Source organism: Lontra canadensis, unplaced genomic scaffold (assembly GCF_010015895.1).
Source record: "Lontra canadensis isolate GAN:19392208 unplaced genomic scaffold, GSC_riverotter_1.0 scaffold7, whole genome shotgun sequence".
Classification (NCBI taxonomy): Eukaryota; Metazoa; Chordata; class Mammalia; order Carnivora; family Mustelidae; genus Lontra; species Lontra canadensis.
This window is the reverse complement of record NW_022631001.1, coordinates 15,916,707-15,931,724: the sequence shown is the minus strand read 5'-3', so window position 1 is coordinate 15,931,724 and position 15,018 is coordinate 15,916,707. Positions and strand designations below refer to the sequence as shown.

The following is a 15,018-nucleotide window of genomic DNA, read 5'->3' as shown; positions in this document are numbered from 1 at the left end:
GAGGTTTGGATTGAATTTTAGTTTCCTAGTCTCTAGCACATAATCTTTAAACTAGGATTTCCAAGTGGTCTTCATAAACATTTATTACTGGAAAAATAGAGTTGACAGCATGGCAGTTGGTCCAGAAATGAAACTACCATAGACGAAAGTTTTAGGGTCTATGCTGAAGAAATCAGTGATGCTTTGTCCAGAAGTAGCTAATCTCCTTCTAGGTAGTCCAGGGTCCAGTACCAGGCATGTGCAGAAATCAAGAGGGGTAAGCACGGTCCCTGCCTTCTGCTTACTTTATCATTCCCTGGGGAGGTAACATGCAAAATTGAAAGATAGAGCTCAAGCTGAAACCCATGTAAGAAGAGGAGATTTAAATGGACAGCACTAATCACATCTGGCAGCACAGATGTGGTGGGCACTGAAGCAAGGTGGGGTTTTCTTAGAAAGAGGGGTAGAGTGAAAGGCCTCTGACTCACACGTTACAGCATCTAATTGTCAGGGTGTAAAAATGCAGGGACAGAAAATCCATTTTCAGCTCTTTCTCTCCATCTTCACCTATCATTTTTCTCTGTACTGACAACACATTTTATAGGCCAGCAATAAAAAAACAAAAAACAAAAAAACAAAACCAAAAAACTATACAGAGCACAGACACACCTTGCTGTTTCATGCCTCTGGCATTTGTAGAGGCAACTCATTCTACCTGGAGTATCCTGGGTCCTTCAGTTCTTTGAAACCCTGTGGAGACAGACGTCCCTTTCAGAGACTCTTTCCCTCACCCCTCTAAGTAGAGATCATTGTTCCTTCCCCTGGGTGGCCTCTGTATTTTGTTAACACTAATATAATTGGATTCATACCCTGATATGCTAATTTAAATAATAATAAAATAGTGGTGATATTGTGCACGTATTTGTCTTTCTGCCAGACTGCGAGCTTCTAACGCTCAGGGACCTGTCTCACTCAGCACTGCATCTCCAGTCCCTGGAAGAATGTAGGTTTGCTGAGTTTAACTGAACTGTCAGGCAGCAATGATTCTTCTTCATTTTCTGGATAAAGAATTTACTGGCCCATCACAGTGCTCTATTAGAATATTTCCCCAATCCTGAGCTCGCATTAATTAATCTGCTTATTCACAAATGCTTAACCTGAGCCAGGCAGGGTGTTAGGTCCTGGGAGCGGTAGACAAAACAGATAGGGTCCTACCTCTTGCACACCCCGTCCTCTTTTTCAAACTCACTCAAATTACTCATTCCTGTTAATCTACTATTAAATAATATTCTTGCCTCCAGGATAACGTCTCAATTCAGAAGGCCATGTATAAAAGCACTTCAGCACAGAACATGCTTCAGGTGAGAAATTTATAATTTCCCCTTGGAAAGAGTACTCTTTCTTTGTGCATATATATGAATCTCTATGTCCGTGTATACTCCTATGCCAAATGTATGCATATGTCATAAACATGCAACATGCATTTAAGGCCCAGAGAAGAACACAACACGTTTATAAATAGAATGATCCCTGGCCCTTCAAACGTAGATCCGCTTAATTAAAACCAGAGCACGGTTTTATCTGTTAACATAATGGCTTATGGTTTTTAGGTTTAAATCTTTTAGTGTTGGTCCTTTGTTTCTTTTAACTTGGGAAGGCCCCACAAGTGTTTTTATGTCCTGAAACGGAAATACTTGGGAAAAAAAAAAACCTGAAAATAAACAAAAAATTAATACCAAACAATGCAAAAAGCTTTCATTTTGTAGTACCAGAATAGTGCTAAACAAAGTAAGCACTAAATACATATTTTATGAATAACTGAATACATGAATGAAAGAACAAATACTTGCAATTATGGGTTTCTTCATTAGGGCAAGCCAGTGGAGTGGCTTTCCAAGAGAAAGACAGTTCAAAACCAAGCCCTGACCCAGATGGTGGAAAGAACTCTGTTTAGATGATAAAAACAAAAACAAAAGACCCCAAAACTTACAGCTGTGCTTTAAATTCTTTGGGTTCTCAACCATTAGGGCAATGATGTACATTTTGGGGGGTACATTATCCCGTCTACCTAACCCAACCAGCTTACCCTGTTGAAGTCCAGAATTTACCTATGTATCTATGTATCTAATCCAATGAAGATTAGAGAGAAGCAGACGTCCAGTTAACCTCTACACTGCCCCAAAGTCCTGCCAGTTACAGTTATTTCTTCCATTACTGTGTTTTTCTCATGCCTGCGTTTGCTTTATGCATCACAAATGAAGTGGATATTTGTGGTGATAGGTGATAAAGCCCCTGGAAGAAGGTAAAAGCAGGAGGAAAGGTCAACATTTACTGAGCTCTTGTTTATTTTTAGGTCCTGTGCTGGATTCTGGACATACAAAAAGAAAAATAACATACTCCACTGAAGGATCTGTATATGGATATTCAGTACTTATTATCGGACACCGTAATAGGCCTGGGTATACAGATTTCTTGTTTGTTAATTTATTTGTGTCAGAAACTACATGTATACTACAGAAGGAACCAATCCCTTTGGGCTCTCTCTCTCATGTACACATTCATGAAATTCTAAGTTTGTGTTGTCATAGATGAAGAAATTTTATTAAAAAAAATAGAAAATCCCATTTGGTCTGTAAAACAGGTTTCTCTAGGGGATATCATGCATGTTGTTAGAAATTCATCTCATTGGATTGCTTCTGGTGGGTAACAAAGAATTTGGAGGGACAGATGGATTCCTTTCTATTGTTAACATATATATATATATATATATACACAAAAAAATTTGAGAAAAAATTTGGCAACATAAGTAAATTAATATTTCCAATAACAGTATACTACCAATGAGTGATTTGCTTAAAAACTTCTTACAACAATAGAAATGGGGATGGCTTTTGTTTATCTTGGCTGCTTCAGCAAAGTTTTGGATCAAGGGCAAGAGCACTGATTAAATCCCTGGCAAAGCCCCCTCCAGTCTTTCCATTCCATACTTTTTAGAGGCACAATTTCCACTAGTACAAAGGGACCAAAAGAGTGCTCACAAGACTTTAACAAGGAAGGTGATAAAAGTCTCCTCAGAAGTTTTCTAAATTTATATGCAAAAAAGTTTCAGATAACCATAATTTAATTTAAAATTTTTAAATGGAAAGTGTTTTTCTTTATATTTTCCTTATCTCTATATAACAACTAAATAGGTTTGGAACAATGCTATCTTACACTAATTAAGAACAGGACCTTACAACATGGCATTTCATGAATATTAAATGCAAATGTGTGAATTATCTAATTTCAATTAGGCTGTTGCATTCCTGGCTTTCTTATGAGCAAATACTGTTTTGTATGTAGAACATGAATTAAGATTTGTTTTTTTAGGAATCATATGGAAATAAGAGAAATGAAGAGGAGCCCACTGCTTGAATCACACACCCTGATGTAGACCTTAGAGGTCTGTATCCACTCATCTATTTTTCAACTTTCTATCCAACATTATTGAGCCCTTCCTATGAGCCAGTCGATGGGGGGACAAAGAAAAATCTCAGTCCTTACTAATGAGCTCCTTCTGGTGATGGTAACCCACATACACAGATAATTATACAACATGCCTAGAGCATTTGGGATATAGCAAGAAAATGAAACCCCCCACTGGTGGGGAGGGCAGGAAGAGAAACATCTTTTAGGAAGATGAAAAGAAAAACCAAACAAACCATGAATAATGCTTATTTACTTATTGATTTGTTTTATCTGTATCCCTAGTCATTTTCTCTCTCCTTTATTATTCTGATAAAAATCATTTCATCTGAGAATATGTCAGTGTGTATCTGTAAAAGATAAGGACCTATTTTGAAAATCACCATAGTACCACTATAACCTCTAAAATAGCACCAACAACTTATCATCAAATATCCAGTTGGTATTCAAATCTCTGTCTCACGAATGTCATGAATTTTCTTTTTTACAGTTTGTTTGAATATGGATCCAACAAGGTTCAACTAATTATATTTAATTGATATGATCTGTCCTTTAAGTGGCTCCCTGTCCTTTTTTTTTTTCTTTCTTGTTTGTTGAAAAAGTCTGAATTTTATTTTATTTTTTATTTTTTTAAAGATTTACTTATTAGAGGTGGGGGGAAGAGAGGAAGCATGAGCAGGAGGGGCAGAGGAGAGATAATCTCAAGCTGACTCCATGCTGAGTGTGCAGCCTGATGCAGGGCTTGATTCCAGGATCCTGAGATCCTGACCTGAGCGGAAACCAAGAGTCAGATGCTTAACCAACTGTGCCACTCAGGTGCCCCAAAGAAGTCTGAAGTTTAAAAGAAGAGTCCAGGATAAGACAAAGAAGATGGCAGTAGGAAATTAAGTCCAGAAAAATAGGTTGCCAGGAGCAAGAAAACACTGCAAAGACACTGAGGTCTTCCTTTCTTTCCTTAAACGTGCAAACTTTGTGACCATTCTTATTTTGGAAACACTGCTCAGTATGCACCATCTCCTTACAATGCCCTTGTCTGCAGAGGCAGTAAATTCCTGCATCATCTTCAAGGCTCAGCTTTAGAAATTATTCCCCAACTTCTCAATCTCACATTGTCTTCATCTTCCCTTGAAGAATGTACTACCTGGTACCCATCAGTTAACCATGCTAGTTGCTGGGCACATAAGAATAAAAGAAATCAAATCCTTGCCCTCAAGGAACTCACTGTGAGATATTTTTGGAAGAAAGGAGGTGATGCCATACTCTGGTGCATAAATGTACATTTTCCTAAATAATTAAGTTACAGCAGGGACATGCTCATTGTTGTATAAGGCACAAACTGGAAAGCAGAATTAAAAATATTTGTTTTAAAATCATTAATAGTCCTGTTCTTTCAGTTTCCATTTAAGGATGGAAAGCAAAACTTTGTCAATAGACTAAATGTTTAGGCTGTGTGCTTTTTCTAATGTTCCCACTCTATAGAAAGATTATAAGAAGCGTAATATTGAAAGATTAGATAATCAAATTATAATGAGTTTAGCTAGTTCTCTAGGGTTCACATTTCTACTTTTTATATTGCTATTGGAGCAACTGAAGCCAGTAGTATAAAAATGTATTACCCAGTCATATTTTAATATGACAGCCTTGATTGTGGAAGACCCAGGAACATTCTTTCATGCACTTAAGGGCTGTCAATATTTCCTTAGGTTTGTTTTTGGCCCTTACAAGTAAAAAAATACATCTCATATTTACCATGCTAGCACCTAACACCAAGTCTTGGGTACAACGGGCAAGAATGGATAATGCATGGGCTTTCCAACACTTTCTGGCTATGTGATTCAAGCCTTATTTTCTCCTCTCTTCTCATAGTGCTATCATGAGAGGTAAACAAGATATTGTGGTAGCAAACAAATGGGGGATTTAGTTATACCAGTTAAATAAATAAATTGTACATTCTGCTCTCGTCCTTCCTGCCCTACCCAAACCCCTGACCATTTTTTTTCCAGACAATCCCAAATAATATCTCCTGTATCACCCTTAAAAAAAAAAAAAAATCACACAGGGCTGCCTTAAACATCTTAGCACTAAATTATATGTTCTTTCTGTGTCTGAATGTTATTTTCAGCTGTAACCAGAAGTTCTTAAAAAATAAGATGGGTCTCATACAGCGGTGATGTCAAAATATTTAACAACTAGCTGTGCCAGGCATTAACTCCTTAGTGAAACTTCAGTTAAACGATGAGCTCCTTAGTTACTCCATCATGGATATGTGTGAAAGCCCTGTGAAAGGGACCGGAATGGGGAATGGTCTAAAGCAGTTGGGAGGGAGGCACTCACAGGGCCCTGAGTCGAAGCTATTTACCAACAAGAATGGAAGTATTTAAGTGGTTTAAGAACCAGGAATACCGTACACAGCCTGAATATCAGCACCTCTGTGGCAACCCCGATATGTCAGAAACTTGAAACACTTAAACTGATGAGGTAAGAAATTCAGCCAAAAACAAAACAAAACAAAACAAAACAAAAAAACCCAAACAAAACAAAACAAAACAAAACAAACAGTTTCTCTCACTGTTTCTCTACTGGTACAATGAAATCTCAAAATGAAACAAAAGAGAGTTCATCTGGTTTGTGTTGTGGGGAAGTCAAATCGTGTCATGGGGTAATGACATCTTTTGATACCTGGGTGACATGCATGTTTTTAAATCGACATTATCCATCATCCTTCCACTACTTTTAGTTGCTTCTTTCTCCGTACTGAAAAGCTGTCTAGTCTGAAGAGGAAGAAACCAGTGCCCTGTAGAGCATTTCTGAAGTGGCTACTGCAGTCTTCTCTAACTCACGCACATTTTCTGAGTATGTCTTACGTTCCTCACTGACACAGCTGGGTTAGTGTTGCCCATTACTGGCTGCAAGTTTTCTGAACAGATTTACTATACCAGAAGCAAATGGCCAGAGGAAATTATTTTGATTCTGTGTCCTGCCATTACTGAGTGTTCTTTGAAAAGAAGCTAGACCAATGAATATTTAGGTGCAAGCTCGTTAGGTAGGCAGGTTGACAATACTGAGACAAGCGTCATGAGTTTAAAAAAAAAAAAAAGTTTTATGATTACACTTGGATGCCAGAAAAATCATCAACAGTATGAGTATACTTCCTAAAGAAAGTAATTAAGTCCTGTCACTTCTTCTACGTTGCAAATCTGGAAAACAATCCAAACACATCTAATTGAATTCGGATCCAGGAGTTTTAGTGGAAACTGTTCCCAAGCCCATCCACTACAATCTTATTCAGGAAACATTTTACTTCCTCAAGTAAATGGTGAGTATTGCGCAAGGCTGAAGAACTGAAGGATTGATAAATTATATAAACTGTGAATCACAACTTACCAAAGTCTAATTTTGCCATACAGCATTGACATTTGGCTAACAAATATTTTATTCTAGTCTATCTCATTCTCAGTGTGACATATATACAACTGGCAAACACATCTTTGTCAAAAGTATCCCTGTTTTTTAGCACCATAAATTTCATGACATCAAAAATCCAAATAAATGTGAGGCACTGGGTGAGTCATTAGCCTTCTTGAGCAGATTCCATCAAAAGCAAAAAAAAAGGGAAAAAAAGATGACAATGGTATGGTCTACCTCTAAAGTACTGTAATTTTGAGTCAGGGGATGTAAATTTTAAGGTTCACACTGAACTGACCACATCTGTAGTCACGCCGTAAAAAAAAAGGACATTGACTTTAGTTTAGCTTAAAACCCAACTGCCATCATCCAACAGCAGGTTTTGGTGAAATGATACGTTAGGTTTTCTGCTAATTATACCACTGGGCAGATGGCTTCTGGCTGGTAATTTTTGCAATAGTGCCAATGTAAAGTTAAGCAGAGAGCTGATCCATTACCTGGTTAGTTTTTGTTACTGCAGAGAGCCTCCTGTGTTGCTTAACCCTTGGCAAACTCCTACTCAACACGGAAGTCAATCTAAGGAAATGCACCATCCTATGTGTGGTCTTCTTTCCATGATGCTACATGTTAATTCTAGTGAACGTTTGTAAATGATGTGTTGCATAAATCACAAGTTGAAGAATGCTGGGCCAGCATCCATCATCACCGCCATCCTCTCCCAATAGCAACAGGTACCAGATTTTGTGTAGGAACTCCTTAAAGTCACAGGGAGGCTGTCTTTATTCTAAGCTCTAGAATACGGCTAGTGACCTGGTTTTGTGTTCATGGGTAAGTCAGTCCTTTCAAAGTGAATTTTATGGGCCACTCACAGGATCTCTTTCAGGCAAGATAAGACTAAGAAAACAAGTTGCCCAGGAGCCTTTGACAACTGTCCAAGGATCACGAAAGCATTGAGTCTTAGGGTGCAGCCAATACTGTAAGAGGCAGTATGACAAAACCAAAAGAAATGGATTTCTTGATAATCTCAGGAGCCATAGGATCAGATATCTTAAAGTTGGCTTTACTGCTGTATGTTTAGGTTGTGATTACCAACCCATTCCCTTTACTGAGCAAGTCAGTTCGAGTCATGGTTGTTTCTGTTACTTGTACTAGAGGGAAAGCTTACTTGCTCCTATGATGACACAGTGAGACTCACACTGTGTTCAAATTGTAGGCTCATAACTTCCTTTACCTTGGATTATAAACCCCTTGAGTTTAAAGATCTTAATTTTTCATCTTTGTAATCTTAGCACCTAGCAGAACATCTGGCACTAGTCTATGCTTAATAAATGAGTAATAAAAGACAAAAAAAAAAAAAACCACCACCTCAACAAATAAATAAAATAAGCTTATCTGGATTATTCAGACTGGAAAACATCTCTTTTCCAAGTATTTTGAATATTTTTTTTTATATTTGACTTGGCTTATCCATAGAGTTAGATATCTTGCACAATCGATCCATCACCTTTTCCCACTTTAATCCAATTCCCTAAAAATATTTTTTCTCCTTTTTCTTCCTAATTGTATAAACAATGCATGCTCATTACAAAGTTCCAAAAGATACATAAAACATAAACAAAGGAGGTAAAAATCAATGGCATTATCACTACCCAGGTTGGACATTGTCAGGAGTTGCCAATGTAGTGGCTAAATGATAAATTTTGTTTTGTCCTGTTTTTGTTGGTGTTTTATCTCCCTGAACCATTCCTACTACCACCTCTGCTGGGCAAAATAAATTATGGTGTACACCTTGGTCGTCAAAGAGTCGTCAGCTTAACTGCTATATTCTCTTTTCTTTTTCTTCTTAGGATTTTACTTATTTATTTGAGAGAGAAGAAAAGAAAGAGAGAGAGAGCATGGGGAGGAGCAGAGGGAGACGGACAAGAAGACTCTGCACTGAGTGCGGAGCCCAACGTGGGGCCTGATCTCATGACCCTGAGATTATGACCTCAGCCGAAATCAAGAGTTGGATGCTCAAATGACTGTGTCACCCAAGTGTCCCTAACTGTTTTACTTTCAGATTGAGTCAACATTTACTGTAGTCACACTATATGTAAAATATTTGCTGTGCCAGATGTTTCCACATGGCGGAGGGAATAGCTGTTTATTGGGACATGAATTTTCTCACTTACATCTTCCCAACAGCCTTGAGACAGGAATTACTATACTTGCTTTATAGATAAGGAAAGCAAGGTTGTAAGATTCGGTATAAGGAATACTTCCCAAGATGTATTCTGCCTCGCCATCTAGAAACTACTTTAGGGAGAGTAACAAAAACAAAACCAAGAATTACTCTTCATTGCATAGCAGCTTCTATTGCATTAAAAAGAAAACAACAACAACAACAACCCTAAATCATCAAAGATTCATAATAATTAGAGATTTTGCTACCTGGGACTCCTGGCTGTTAGTTCTTCTTAGGAGGGTCTTAGTATCCAATACAATAGAAAATGAAAAGGAGCCTTTGCGAGCATGAGGCCTGGACAGAAGACGGGGCTGTGATAATGACCGAAGGCCACACAGAGCCATTCCATGCCACTGCTGCTTTTCACAGCCTGTAAGGCCATGTCCCACATGGATGCTTCAGGTAGCCTTCCATGAGTCCATACCACAAAGGGTTACAACCACAATTTGAAACTAGAGATAAGAAAAGGGCACCTGAAATTAACAACAGTCTCTCTGAGCTGCTGTATTTTCAAATGGCATAAAAAGATAAATAGCAGAGAGTCTTCCTCCAGCTGACCCTCCAAAATCTGTCTATGCCTCTGAACTAGAAGGAAGGCCAATGTGTAGCCTCGATAGATCATGTTGCTGTCAGTTCCAAAATGGAACCTAAAAAGCTTTTAGTCTGAGATCTTCATAGCTTTGGCCACTTTCTTGTTCAAGCGATTTCTGTTGGCTTAATGGGGAAAAAGGTAAAAAAAAGCAAAAACAAACAAAAGCCCCACAACACCAACCCACTGGAATTTTAGCTTCACTATTCTGCAATATAAGGAAATATTCTTCAGCACAGGGTAGGGTGGTCCCTAACACTTTTTTTTTTTAATAAACATATAATATATTTTTTATCCCCAGGGGTACAGGTCTGTGGGTCCCTAACACTTTGGGGGCCCAGAGCAAGAACACAAGTAGAGGTCCCCAGACCTGGGCCAGCCCCTCTTCTTTGCCAGTGTTTCTTCTTGCACCACAAACGGACTTTCATGTCAATGTGTGAACATCCCAACTCACGAGTCTGAGCTCTGATCAACAAATTCCCATCCCTTAGCCTCATCCCCCACTCCCAGGCACATAGCAGCCTACTGGTTCTCCTTCACACCCAGGGGTGGGCACAGTATACAATTCCTGGAAGTGGACTCAGGGTTGTTTGGGGAAGAAATTCTGGGGCTCTGTTTATCCAGAATATGGTCTAGAGAGCAAGATCCAAATGGGCCCACCTCTTGGCAAACAGACTCCTCTAAAATCAGAGGTTGTAGAGGAAGGCTGCCCAGGTCAAAGGCAGTAGTGATTCAGGGTAACCTTTAGACCTTATCTTGAATTTGGTAAATTTATAGTCTTTTAAATTTTTATATCTTTTTATAGTAAGTTTTATGTTTTGGTGAGAATTATAAAGAGAGCTCAGGGAAATGGGATCTTGACTGGCATAGAACAAATATGAGAGCAAAAGAAAAGGAAATCTTCAATATTTTTTAACACCCCCTAAATTGATAGAGGTTAATTAAGTATGTGGGGAGAATAATCAAAGCAGAATATAGGGTCAAATTTTCAAAATGGAAACATGTAGAGCTGAGCAAACCCTATTGGATAATTTCAGTGTATTGTAGTTACAGTATAGAGTCAAGTCAGGCAGGCCTGAGTTCAAATTCTGATATTGCCATGCCCCAATTTAAATTAATAGTATTTAAACGAGATTTTCTCTAATCTCATTTCCTTATTTGGTAATGGGAAGCAAAAGAGACCCTACCTAGTAGGAGAGTGATGAGGACTAAATGAGAAAATAAAGGTTAAGACATTGAGCATTCTGCATGGGACTTAATAAATGATATTTATTATAATAATCAGGTACTTTAATGCAGTGTTAAGGCCGGAGTTACGACCTAATCATTCCTGAGCAAAAAACTTAGAAGGCTAGAATATTATCTGACATCAGTTTGCTTCCATGGTCCCTATTTGAAACCAAGTTTGTTCTTTGAATAACATAAGGATTTTGGATGCCATTCTGAGAATTAATTAAAAGTACACTGATAGGTGATAACACCATCTTTACTAGGTTTCTAAAACAAAAACAAAAACAGATTAGCTATAAGAACTATATCTTACGAACAAGAAAAATTTTTTATAACCTTCCTATTTACTATGTACAGTTCTTTCAAAACCAACATCAAACGTTGTTAACATATTTTGTGAAATTCAACACGTAACAAGAACGACTACCTTTTACTGGGTCCCCTTTGTGCCACACAGGGTACCAGGCGCTTTATATACATTTCCCTGGAGTCACCTTCCTAACTCTCCCCTCCCCCATTCGTCAGATAAGGAGCGTGAGGTGTGGACCATGGCCACACAAAGCTCCTGCCCTTTTCCATTCCCACGCAGCGGAAGCCAGCCTCTGAAGAGCTCCTTTAAACCTCTCCCCCTTTCACCCTTCCCAACCTCTCTCAAAGAAAATGATATATGTCACATAGGCAAAATGTTAATGCCTCTTTGGCTTTTAATCCTTTGTTGAGAGACGTATTTTCATGCGTATGTGCTTTCTCAGAAGGTTCTTGTCACAGTTCATGTTTGTCTTGCTGCAGATTTAATTGAGAATAACTCATGCTAAATTTTCTTTTGTTGCTATAAATAGATCTTATTCTTGGTGGGTGGAGAAGATGAAAAAACCACCACCAAATAAGAAGAAACTCAGTTTACTGAGATCGGTACAGTGGTTTATTTCTCGATTAAACCACACTGGATCAAAACCCAGATACAACCACAAAATAAACCATGGGCTCTGTTGTGTGATTTTAAAAAATGTGGCACAATAAAATCCAATGTATGATACCTTGCAAAAGTATTTTACAACTAGATTGTTCTTGACATTAAAATATATTAACATTTTCAGGAACCTTCAACTGTGTGTCCCGAGCTTTACAAAGCCCCACAGACTGGTCAGACCTTCAGATGCAGATGTTTGTTTATACCTGCAAGGATCTGCTGAATTTGCTACCTTAATCATTAGTGCTGGAGCCCAGAGGCTTTGAGCTGAACATAAGACGAAAAGACATTTTACAGACCCCATGTGGGGCAGCCCTTTGGAGATTAGAAACCAAGTCTCAGGTTACACACCCCTAAGTGCCAACCACAATACATCACTCCTCTGGTCTTTTAAACAGAACTTCTTCAGAGAAATGGAAAATATGGAAAAGCTATTTATGGACAAAAGAAATATGCCTGAAAAATGTGTTCCTGCCAAAAGATATATTCCACATTCCAAATCTGCCAAGTTTTGGTGCAATCAGAAAGTATACCAGGAAAGGAGAAATAACTTTATCGGAAGCATAGCGGTACTGATGACCACAATTTTTATCAGGAAAAAGCAAGAGCAAGCTAAGCCCCTGGTGAAAAATAAATGCATCATTCTTTTCAGAGAGATGCTAAAACAAGTTGTTTCCTGGAGGATAAAGAGGATGTTCTTGTCGGATCCTCAGAGTCTACATGCCAAGAGAAAGTGCAATTATGCGTAAAGTAAACACTTCGGACAGACAAACATGTATGGGTTCGGAAGACAGTAGCTCCTTGCTGGGGAAATAAAGCAAATGTCAACAAGCCAGACGCACTTAAACATTCAGAAAAATGTCTTGCTATTCCTCTCCATATATAATATGCCATATGACACAGTTAAATCTGTTACTGCAAAAAGAAAAAAAAAGAAAAAAAGAAAAAGAAAGAAAGAAAGAAAAAGAAGAAAAAATGTACGTCAAGCTGTTGGTTTCCATGAGATTGGACAGAGGCAAAAGAACACAGCAGAAAGGAGTCCGGGAAGGTACAGCTCTCGCTTCTCTCCTTCAGAGGAGGAAAAGACTTCCTATGGCTAGCTGACCAGGAGTTAGCGCTCACCCTGCCCCTCACCAGGATCCAGATCAAGGACCTGGAGCATACCCAGTGAGGATCAAAACGCAGCTTCAGGTAATTCTTAACGGGAATAGGAAACTAGAGAAAACAATTACAAGTTACGCAAATTCAACAGTCATGCCGTGTGCATTTGTTTGTCCTACGGGTGTGTTGTAACGCTCATTCCACACGAACCAGGCTTTTCTTTCATTCCCTTTTCACATCATCAACAGGCATGCCAAATGCAAATCTCCTCCGGATTCTGATCCCATCCCAGCAAAAGGCAGGGACTACCACCACACCGAGTTTCACAATCCTCTCCACAATGACAATTATTCACAGCCCCTCGGTTCTGTTCACACAAAAGATTGCAATTTGAATCTTGCCTTGCACAGGTTCAGCTCTGCTGGAGCTGGTTACCAGGCAAACGGTCTGTTTTAAGATTTACCGATTGCTGGGGAGAGTAAGCTGGGGGTGGGGATGGTCAAACCACCCTGTACGTACCTCCTTTTGGCAGCTAAGAAAAACAATTTTCGTGACAAAGAGACTTGCTCTTTTCAAAGCTCCTCCAACAAATGAAACTGACAGAATGAAACCTGAGAAACTTTAGCAACCAAAGAAAGCAGCCTTCCAAGGATCAAGGTGAATAATTGATTTGTCGGGTTTTGTTTCATCTTTTAAGCTATTTTGCTCATTAAAGGGAACTGTGGAATTTGTCAGAAGCCCAAACACTGACACACACTTCTGACAGCAAGTGCATACTCCAAACTACACATTCATTTGCCAAGCTTATTCAACGACAACGATTAGCTGCAAAGCCAGGGAACTTACCGAGCACAAAATTATTGGAACAAAGCAGGGAGGAGGCAGGAGGCACCACAGGCAGCTTCTCCGTCTTCTTGGTGCCAGGTTCTCCTGTCTGCCGTCCGGTTCACACTTGCCTTTATAACTAAGACTCCAACGGAACTCACTAGCGAAACCTGATGAATTATAAAACAGCCCCTCCTAGACTCTTATATTTTACATCACAGGGGGTGACCATGCAGCCGTCTTGTTCCCTGGGTACATAGACTTCCTTGTAACTCATCCTGATAAATATATCAGCTTTAGGAGCAGTCACAGTAATTGGTGCCGGGGATGTACCAGCATTAACCAATAAGACGCTTTCCCACCATCACTACTGCACCCCCATGCTCCACTCGCCTTCCCCCACACCTTGTTAAGGTGGATCCACCCAACCCAGTGGGGGGTAGGCAAGGATGGCAAAATGCAAAAAGCCCCTGCATCTCAAATGTATGCCTCACGGGCCACAGTACTCGGGGTTAATTCTCATCACAGTTCTGTAAAGATCAACCCTCATGTTTGCAGAGCACGTCACAGTGTACCAGACACTTTCGCTCTCTCTGAGCCTCTCAGGAACCAGGAGAGGTGTAGCGCTACGGTATAAATGAGCTGCCAGGGCTCAGGGAGTTAAGGGACTTTGCTGGTTGTTCACCAAAATCCAGGGGTTTCAAGGAACCCTGGCCATGAGGGAGTTCCACCTGCTCACTGTGCAGATGGGGAACCCATGGCAAGAAAGATAAAGGGACTTGCCTAGATCCCACAGTTTCCAAATGTGATTTGAGCCTGAAGCCCAACCCCAAGTCTTCTGATGTCAAAAACGGTGTTGTTCTACCCTACTATGCTACCTCTAGAGCATGGCAGCCCTGGATCTGAGAAGAGATGCAGAAATCAGTAACAGTATCATTGACTTACCCCAAATCATTATTAGGTGGGCTGTGGGGAGGAGCAGAGCAGTGCCTGAGCTCTTTGCTTCCTCGCTGACAAGGTCAGTACTGTTTCTATGTATTCACTGAATATCAGCGCTGGAAAACATGTTTTTGATAATAAGAAGAGCTACTGCTGAGTCCTTCTTATGTGTCAGGCAGTGTTCTAGGTGCTTAGGCTCATTTAATCTTCAAAACATCCTGATGAGGTAGGTATTAGCTATCGTGAATAGCATATGGCAGATGAGAAAACTGACATTCAAAGAGGTGAACA

At 39.5% G+C, this 15,018-nt stretch overlaps 1 protein-coding gene across 26 annotated transcripts in view; it reads right to left on the bottom strand.

The window, feature by feature from the left end:
- Nucleotides 1-15,018, bottom strand: part of DLG2 (discs large MAGUK scaffold protein 2) — a 1,980,468-nt gene that overhangs the window by 190,132 nt on the left and 1,775,318 nt on the right. Inside the window, exon 1 of one of the 26 annotated variants that reach the window (XM_032852949.1) lies at nt 13,810-14,123. The exons of the other annotated variants lie outside the window; for them this stretch is intronic. The gene's annotated coding sequence lies outside the window, so the exon portion shown is untranslated. Of the gene's footprint in view, nt 1-13,809; nt 14,124-15,018 lie in introns of those variants that run through there. 26 annotated transcript variants of the gene reach the window in all.